Source organism: Pinus tabuliformis, chromosome 5_2 (assembly GCF_031772625.1).
Source record: "Pinus tabuliformis cultivar Carrire ecotype Pingquan chromosome 5_2, CPIR1, whole genome shotgun sequence".
In the NCBI taxonomy this organism is placed as follows: domain Eukaryota; kingdom Viridiplantae; phylum Streptophyta; class Pinopsida; order Pinales; family Pinaceae; genus Pinus; species Pinus tabuliformis.
Genome location: NC_142306.1, coordinates 451610819 through 451621357, shown reverse-complemented (window position 1 = coordinate 451621357; position 10539 = coordinate 451610819).

The following is a 10539-nucleotide window of genomic DNA, read 5'->3' as shown; positions in this document are numbered from 1 at the left end:
GGTCGATTATACAGTTACTCTTGTATTTGATTTGGATTAGTAGTTTTTCAAGTGTTGAAAGCAGTTTTCAATTCAAAATAGTAAAGTGTCGTCATTATCTTCCTTTCGTTTTTGAAGAGAAATTTGTTAGTACTGTCGCTTTGAAAAGATAATTCAGATTTGTACTTAGCATTCTTCTTGTCATTCACACATTAAGAAAGTTGAAAACAAATGCATGCATGTGCATTTGCATTTAGACTGCTTGTTGATTTGATTTAGGACAGTGCATCTAGTGTGTGCTCTCTACTCTATGTTGAAAGAATATCGTCACTCTTTCTTTAGTAGCTAGGATTTTCATTGCAAAAAGAAGATTAAACGATTGTTTATCATCTTAGATTGCATTTTAGGAATTGTACATCTACATCACGCGGTGAACCTGAAAGACAAATTTCTTAAGAAAGATCAACTGTAAAATAAATTTAATGAACCTAAAAACGCTTTGGAACCTAACGCACAACATCTAGAAGTCTAAGCTAGAGACATATTATGGCGTCGTAAAGCCTGGTAACTGTCACTTTCACTGTTGGTTGGGTGATTCCTCCTCTTTGAGACGACAAGTGCCAGTACGAACTTGTGCTCCCACGTACCGACGAGTATATATTGGGGGACCACAATAGGCTATATCCTTTATCCATAGGAAGCCGTGTCTGCCACCCTATCGATCGTAATGCACTAAACACAGCATTCGAGAAGATTGACTGCCGTACCGTAAAAAGTATTCAGCAGTTTTGCGATTGGTTTGGTAATCCCTCTGTCTAGATTTCCAGAGTAGTCTCTTTCGTTTCTTTTCAGACTCCTTAAAGGAAAAGGTCCATCTGAGCACTTGTCACTTCAGACTCATTAAAAATCGAAGGCGACTAGAGTCATCTTTTGTTTTTTTATTGACTCTTAAAAATTGAAAAAACAATTTGTGTCAAAGCGTCTAAAATTCATTTAATTCGAAAACATTTTCCCCTTTATTTTTAGTTGATCGATTAATCCGCAATCGTGGAATAAATTCAATTGAAACCCCGTCGTTCGCGGAGATTTATGAGTCAACCGTCTTTGTCCCCAGAATCAAAACTATTCCGGACAAAGCGAACTCGTTTAACCGGCTCAAAGTCCCCTGGTCGGGTTGGAACAAGTGTTCCGACACCCTCGGAGACTCCGGTTACTCCAAACATTTCTGGTACCCCTGCCTTTACAAAAGAAGTTTCGCAGCCACAAGAGGACAGTAGAACTGATCCTAGTGTGAGGGTAAACACTTCTATACCTGAACCAGTTCCATCCATAGCTGATTCGGAAGGTGTTGTTCCCCAAACATCAGTCGCTGCAAAATCTATACCTTCTTCAGCACTGGAAATATTTTACAGACCTGACGGTCTACCTCTTCCACCCGATTTGATTGCTATAGAAGAGATTGTGGAGGATCCACCATCTAGTACTCCATCGAAATTTGGAGTAGGGGTTACTCTATATTCTTCGTCATCAGAAATTAGTCTACCGTTATCGAAAGTTCCAGTAGAATCGCTAGGAAACCCTTTGGATAGACTAGATATGTCTAAACAACCGTCGACGTCTAGGACTATGTCATCTGACACAGCAGCGACAGAACTTCCTGTTGCTACTCCGACAATGTTCGCCGACGTACCATTTGTCGCAACTAGCTTTCAATCACTGGATGGGATCCATCCAGGGGATGTTTCAACGGTATGGTCTGTTCCCGTTTGTTCATCCAGAATAATATCTGAAATCTCTTATGTTGAGTCTCAGCAAATTGATCCTTCGCAATGTTAATTTGGGCAGTCCAGTCCTCAAAGGCAAATAATTCCCTTCAGCACCGGATTATCGTTGTATGGAAGGCAATATGCCCTTTCATTGTCGCCTCTGGGAGGTCAAACATACGAGAGTTCGCAACAAAATTCAGGTTATGCTGGAATTACATCTAGTGGTTGGATAGCAATACTGCCTCAACAACCAAAAGTTGTATACTCAATGCAACAAAGTATGCCTATGTCAAATATCCCCACTACACCGGCTATTGTGATAGTGTCGCAAGTACAAGCGTTACCTGTTGTATGCCAACCTCAAGTCTCTCAAGCGCAATCCAACATCCCTTTGTCCCTGCGATGCCACCACAATCATCGGTTAGTGGCTCCTTAACTGGAGTGACCCAGGTTCAAACAGGTACCATTACCCCTCATCTCGGCCAAACAGCGAGTATTGGACAACAGCACATGGTCTCACAACCATGGCTGGTGCAATATCAACAACCACAATTCCAACAAGTTTACCAAGGATCTGAGCACCAAGTCTTTGCAAGTAATGGGCAGCTGTATGTTCAAAACGGTCAACATCAACCATTTCATAATGGTTACGCCCATCAACCTTATCAAAGTTATCAGCATCAAATGCACTACGCTGGTATGCAAAGACCCACTGCTCAGGCAATCCCATCTTATCCTGGGTATGCTTCGCCGAACCTGAATCAACAGTTGCCCTTCGTGGCAACTTTAGAGTTACCAGATCTAAATCGGCTAACAAACGACCCAATCGCTTACACCCCTTGGTGGCCAGTGATTCTTCATAAACTTCCGTCAGATATTCTTAAATTTAATGGAAATCCGGGTGAACACCCGTCGAATCATGTGATGACCTTTCACCTGTGGTGTTCATCTAACACTCTAAATGATGATTCGATCAGGCTTCGCCTTTTTTAGGGAACGTTAATTGGTCCGACAGCAAAATGGTATCGAATTGCCTAGAGCTTCGTTTGATAACTTCAACACCCTAGCCACAACCTTTCTAAACCATTTTCAGTTACCCATAAGGTACGAAACGGGAACAGAGCTTCTTACCAATTTCAAACAAACGACGGCCACTCACATATCCGATCATATTCATGAGTGGCGACGTCGTCGTAGAATGGTAAAAACATATGTTCCTGATCAGCGATTGGCTGAATGGTTTATTAAGTCATTGTTACCTTCTATTATAGAAGATGTGGCAAAGGGAGGAGTCGTCACTGAAGAGCAAGTAATTGCTCGTGCGCAATATCTAGACTTGATCTATACTCAGTGTGGCACGCTCTACGATAAAATCCCTGATGCTCCTAGACCAAAATTTTTCGTTCCTCCCTCACCTAAATCAAACAAAGACTCTCATGCCAAGGACGACGTGATAGGAACGACCAGCACAAAAACCGTAAAGGCTAAGTCGAGAAAGGCCCGTACGGTTTTAGGTTAAAATGTGAATGAAGAAATTCTCGCCTCGGAAGTAAATGCCGTATTGACTGACAAAGGCAAAGAAACCAAGCAACCAAGAGGCAAGAAGAAAAAGAAAGGGAAGAAGAAGAAACAGGAGTCGTCCCCTGAAAAATCTTCTGCAAACCCTTCTGGAGATAGGAAACCAAATCGTCCATGCCTTATATGTGATGAGGATCATTGGACAAGAGAGTGTCCGTATAAAGCTGAGCTTAGAAAATTCTTCAATAATTCAAAAACCTTGGCAGTATTGGCTGATCCATTTCCAAATCCAGAAATAAATCTGGTTGCTAGTGACAATGCTTCCCCATCCCAAGTGCTAATGTTGTCGGTTTCAAAGCAGCAAAACGATGATTTGATATCGACAAGGAATAAAGATTACGGGAATCCACAGCTGTCGAACAACAAGGCTAATGATCAACCCAGTAGTTCAACAAAAACTTCAACCGAAGTTGTGCCACCTATCATTCCTGAACTAACGATAAAGCCGCCAAAGGGAGTAGTACACAAATCGACATTTAATCCTCGTGCCAAAGCAGCACAACATTATAATATAGTGGAAGATCTAGCCCAATCGCCATCCGCTATGTCGACACTTGAGGTACTGCAAAATGGCCCTTCTCAAAAGCAGGCTTATTATCAGCGATAGGTGGGATTGACCCAACGGATTCCAATCTTGTGTCTTTTAATCACAAAGGATATGACCCTCAGTTACCAGCACAACTAGCTTTCCTGATTCAAGTGAAAGCCCTCAACAAAACTGTTCATCGAACAATTATTGATGAGGGGGCATTTACATGTATTATGTCGATGAGTTGCTGGAAAACTTTAGGATCTCCACCCTTGTCACAATCTTCGACAACATTAAAAGCATTTGATGGACGAACATACACCCCATATGGGATTTTAAGTAACTTGCAAGTCGCACTGGGGGGAAAAACAGTAGAAATTGATGTTGAAGTTATCGACGGAAACCTCGATTACAACATCCTACTGGGAAGGCTCTGGATATATGCTATCGCTGCCATTGTGTCGATCTACTTCAGGAAGGTTGCATTTCCCTTCCAAGGAGGAATTACAATCGTCGACCAACAAACATTTCTCCCCAACAGTTCACAAGTTACGGGAAGCATTCTGATGATCAACGGAAGCTCTCAGGCGCTTCAAAATATCGGAGTAGGCCTACTAAAAGACCCTATATTGATGGGTACTTTTTCCCTACCGCCTCCAAACAATCTGGCAGAAGTGGCCACGGTGGGAACCTGCAATATGATATCTTCTAGATTTAGAAGATTCCTGAACATTTTGACAGCATGGATCATCACCATTATAAAAACATTATAGCAATCAATTTTCTTGGCCTGGGGGGCAAACTCAAGTCAACACTCATCAAGTGTTTGGATAGATAGGTCTAAGGAATATGGCACCTCTTTAGATCCTTGGTCACCTGTACATTCTACAAACAAATGAATCATTCAGTCAAAGATGATAGGAGAGGCACCATGGGAAGATTACCACCATTGTTCCCATCTTCCGAATTACCACGAAGATTATTCCGGCAACCTTAATCATCCTTCAGTTTTTGATTTTCTATCAAATACTGTAAATACGGTGGATTCTGAGGACAGTTCCTATCTTGTGTCAACCTCATTAAAAAATAAAACAACTCTCTTTCCAAATCAAGTCTTTGATTACGATCTCGTAAAATCCAAGTCAAGTCTTTCAAAGATCTCGAAGGTAAACCTTCATTCCAACCACCGCAATGAATGCAATGAAGCTTAGGGGGCATGCACCTTGATTTGCGTTATTATGTTGGGGGCATGTAAACTTATCACGAGCAGTGTTACCGCAGGGTTCAAGCTCGTTAAAAAATAAACCCGCCACGAGCAGTTTTTATGTGGAGTTCAAGCTCATTAAAAAGTAAACATAAGCAATGAGCAAACGTTCCCCCAAAGTTTAAGCTCATTAAAAAATGAACCAATTTCCGGTAAATAACCATTGTGAATGCATTATCATCAGCTTTTGAGCCCTGGTCGTGTTCTCATCATCACCTCCACTCTATTTTAGTTGATCATTCACCTCCATTTGATTGTTTACTCTTTTTGAGGAACAGCTGCGAAGAGTGATCTTATTAGCCATCCTTGTGACACTGTCGTGATTGGAAAATTCCAAACCTTACCTGGAATCAGCTGCTACCCGAAATTATCACTCTTTCCTCAAAAAACGAGTCTCCTTTAAGCTCTTTTCACCTGACTTGTAAAATATGAAAAGATTGTCGAGCGATTGGCCTCTCCAGCTCGTTAAAGCGACCGGAAGTGCTATCCCTCCTCTAGATTTTAATCTTTTTGGACCTGAGGGATTATTACACAAAAAGATCGAGCGCTTGTTTTGTTCGGCTCATTAAAATTACCGAAAATTCATCCCTTTCGTATTATTTTATACTTTTTCAGACTTAAGGGATTATATGACGAAAAAGGATTATTGGAGTTTCCTTTACGTCCCTTTCAGACTCTCTAAAATTGAAAAGGACCGAGTTATCTTTGTCGTTAAACTCGTTAAAACCGAATAGCGACAAACTTGTCCATACAGACAAGAACGAGTTTCACTGTCGCTAGGCTCGTTAAAACATAGCAACGAGTTTGCCCGAAGGGAAAATTATAGAACAAGCATATGTTGTCCTCCTCAAGCTTGACAAAAATAAAGAGGTACTGGTCAGCAATGATTAGGGAAAAATTGGGAAGAAAACTTGAAGAAACTTTATTGGTAGCAAGTCGCTCTTGAACATGACACTTTCACTCCGCATCTGAGTCAGGTTGGGTTGTTCCGTTCACTGGTCATATCACCATTGGTCCATCACACCATCCATATTTGGGGTTAACGCTACCAATCCATGTCAGCGTCTCCGGTATGTTCAAGAGAAGTCGCTCAGAGAATTCACCTGTGTCTCATCCGCTGCAATACATTCACGCTCCATTCTTTCATCACTACCACCCTGAACTCTGTATCATTAGATCGTTTTCACCTCCAAAATCATTTACTCCGTTCCGTGTCGTAGATGTGGGATTCATTAAGGCCCTTCTACGGCAGGTCGCTTCTTGTCGACATCAGCTCATTATCCAAGAAGTCAACTTAGGAACAACCCTTTCAGTACTTTGAAGTTTGCATGCCTCAATGGCAAGTTTCTCACTTCCAGCGACAGGTTTACATCAATGGCCTTCGACTGAAAGATTTTGTGTGGTGTTCAATGCCAAGTCCCTTATTCACACCACGCAAATTGTACTGTAGTACCTTGAGGGTCATTATCATTATCAGTGATTCCTCTCGCGCTTGTTAACAGCTTACATCATTGGCTGGTAATCAGGCGATCTCTTTCCATGTTCGACTCCAGAACATCTTTCGCATGGATCGACTTCTGCACAAATGATCATCCGAATCAAAGGATGATGACTCTATTAGAATCATCAGTCTCCCGCACAGACGGTTGTCTGTCTTATGTACATGAAAATGAATTTATAAAGCTGAGCATGGGAATGCCCGCCTTAGCTAGATCATGAAAAATATTATGAAGATAATATATTGTATTGTATCTTATTACAAGTCGCCTTCTAGCTCGAAAAAAAACTTTGGATCCTCATGATAAAGCATTTCACCCGACATCAAAATATTAACAACGTCATGCTTTAGGGGGCAACTGTTGTAGACATTTTTGGGCACTGCAACCCCAATCAAACATGTCCATAAACCAAGGGCTCCTAAGTCCCTAAAAGTGTTGCTTCATACCCTTAAGGAACAAGGTCAGCTGATTACATCATCTCCCAGAAGTTCTCCACATGAAACTACTCAGAACTGGTCAAAACTGGACCATATAGGTTGCTCAGTGCTAAGGGTGCGATGCATCCCACCTGCCCAGTGAAAAGGGTGTGATGCATACTGAAAATCCCTTTTGTAGGGTGCGATGGGCGAGAGTGGACAAATGGCAGAGACAGTTTGCGAGGTGGATGATCATGGAATCTTCCAGAAACTTCTCCTGTGACACTTGCCTCTCTAAATTCGCCCAGGGATGAGTAAGATATCATCAATCTCCAAGTGGAATCAAGAACTATCAGAGAGAGGACACTAATCAAAATCCCAGAAGCTGACTCACCCCCTTGCAATCATCTATATATGGATCCCTCATCCCAGAGATCCGAGAGGCTGGAATTTTGTATCTTGTAAGGAAGTGTTGTTGGTTTCTTGTTGGAATATCATAGTGTTGGGTGATCTAAGCTTTTCATGAGGTGAAAGAAGGGCTTTCATGCTGGAGGATGACGTTGGGTCAGAACAATTGGTTGTAATCCTCTTTGCTATTCTTGATATTAATAAAGCTATTCAAGTTTTCCTCCACATTCCTGTATGTTTGATGATATATGCATTTGTGTGGTCAATATACATCTGGTCCTATATTGTTTATGATTGTAGATCTCTGTTCTTCGATAGTATTATGCTGCTTTGGTTCCACAGGTGCTTTTTGAAGCTGGGTAGACGAAGGAGAAGCGGCAAGGATCTGTCAGAAGGGAGAGGAATCAAGCAAGGAACCAAGCGCAAGACTGAGGTTGGTGTCCTTCATTCCGCTCTTATCTACTTCTCATAAAGGAAAACGAAAGTAGTTTTAGTTTATTTGTTTCTAAGATAGCTACCAGTCTTAGTGGGACTAGCAGCTCCGAGTGGACACTAGATTTCCCGATAACAACAATGAGGTCTCAAAGGCCTACCTTGTCTACATTCCATGACAGAGGAAGGTTATCATTAGTACCAATGTCAGATTCGAGGAGGGCGGGACCTTTAAGATATCTCATGAGAGAGAGCCAGCAAAAGTATATGATAAAAAACAAGAGGCTCCTAAGGTTTAGCATGGACCAAAAATAGGATCACAACCTATAGATTTGGAGGAAGAATGAGATGTTCCTTCGAGCTCTACCAAGAGGAGGCCGAGAGAGGTTGAGAAGACCTTGAGGGATACTGAGGGGCACCTTGAGGAAAAGAATACCACTGACGAGATTTTCCTATTATTTCACCTTGTCAAGCAATATCAGTGAGTCTAAGCCTTCTACTTTTGAGGAGGCTACAAATGAGCAGGTCTGGAGGGATGCCATGGTGGAGTACAACTCCATGAGGAATGATGTGTGGGAGATAGTGTAGGGACTAGAGGGAAAATCAATGGTCACTTCTCAACGGGTCTATAAGATCAAATATGCAACTAATGCCAGTGTCAAGAAGTACAAAGTGAGGTTCGTGCTGAGAGGGTTCTCCCAATAGGAGGCAATAGATTACAAGGAGGAATTCACACTTATCCCCATCCATTATAGTAGTTATGCCCATTGTTTCAGAGACGGGGGGAGGATACATCAGATGGATGTGAAGATTGCATTCCTCAATAGAGTGATTGAGGAGAAGGTGTATATTGAGCAACCTCAAGGCTTTGAGGTGCATGGGAAAGAGTTTTATGTATGCAAGTTGAAGGCAGCCCTTTATGGGTTGAATCAAGCTCCACGAGCATGGTACACCATTATTGATGAATATCTTCTTGGTTTGGGCTTCACCAAGAATGAGGTAGACACCAACCTATACTATGTAATCGTTGAGGGTGGACCACTCATCTTGGTACTTTATGTGGATGATATCTTCTTGATAAGGTCAAAGAAGCTCATAGGGATGTACAAGGAGGATCTTGCTTCGGAGTTCAAGATGAAGGAAATTGACATGATGCACTACATTTTGGGAATGGAGGTGTGGTAGTAGCCAAGAGAGATTTTCTTTGGGCAAGCCAATTATGCAATTGAGATCTTGAGGAGGTTCGGGATGGAGGATTGCAAGCTTATGTCTAACTGGTGATCACTAGCTCGAAGAAGTTGAATGCTTCTAAAGGCAAGTTCGTGGATCCCATATTATATAGGCAACTAATCGGTTCCTTGATGTATCTTGTGAACATTAGGCCATACATATGTTTTGTTGTGAACACACTTAGTCAATTCATGGTGGAGGCGAGACAGGTTCATTGTGTGGTAGTGAAGCATGTGTTGAGGTACCTGCAATGTACAATGGACTTTGGGCTCATATATGTTGGAGTTGGTGGAGTGAAGCTACAAGGGTACACAAAGTCTAACTAGGTAGGAAGTGTAGTGGACCAAATGTCCACATCAAAGTGTTGTTTCAACCTGGAATCAGCAATGATCTCATGGTATGGTAGGAAGCAACAATTAATGGCATGTGGTTCAACAGAGACAAAGTGCATGACATTGAGCATGGCGAGTTGTGAGACAATGTGGCTTCACAAGATGCTTGCAAGACTATTTGATCTGGAGATGGGGCCAACAATGATTCATTGTGATAATCAAAGTTGCATTAAGCTCTTTGAGAATCCCATGCTTCATTATCAGTTCAAGCACATCAAAATCAGATATCACTTCATTAGAGACAGAGTCTAGAGAGGTGTTGTGAGATTGCAGTACATTTCCACAAAAGAGTAGATGGAAAATATTCTCACTAAGCCTCTAGTGAAAGGGAATTTTGTGAAGTATCAAGACAAGCTGAGGTGGTGGATAATCACTTCCTTGCTACGAGGGAGTGTTGAAGCCTATGGTAGCTTCAAATGGTATTTTTCATAGGCTTAGTGTCCTAGCATGTGGAAGATGATTTATTGCCTCTTTAGGTGCTTGATTGGTGGAGAAAGTGATTTATGTCTTCTTTCCTAAGCCTAACTTAGGAGAAGTACAATAATTAAAGTCAAATAATCATTGTGGACTATTAAGTCATTTTCTAAGGATAAATAATTAAAATTTTTAAGTGACTTCGAAATAATTTCAACCATTGATCTCTTAGATCTTCTTGAAGAAAGACTAGAGTTAGGGATTTAGGCTTAATGAAGATTATAAATGAAAACTTAAGGAAAAGGTGAAGATACAAAAACAAAGAAAAGATGCAACTATAACATTTTAGGAAAAGTGATTTTCTCAAGGACAGAGCTAATTCTCTTAAGCGAGAGGCTCACTTAGACTAAGGAGAAGGAGAATAGAGGAATAATTTCAGGAGTGTTTCCAAGAGGCCAATTTGCTAGAGATTGGGAGGCTGATTTGCCAAGGTCAATTTGTGAATGTGCGGAGGTTGGGCAAGGGCAAGGCGTTGGGACCAATTTATTGGTGAGAAGTTGACCAATTTTCTCTAGAGTGATTTTCTTCAATGGCTAGTTTCCAATTCACTGAATTTCCTTGGGGAAAATCAT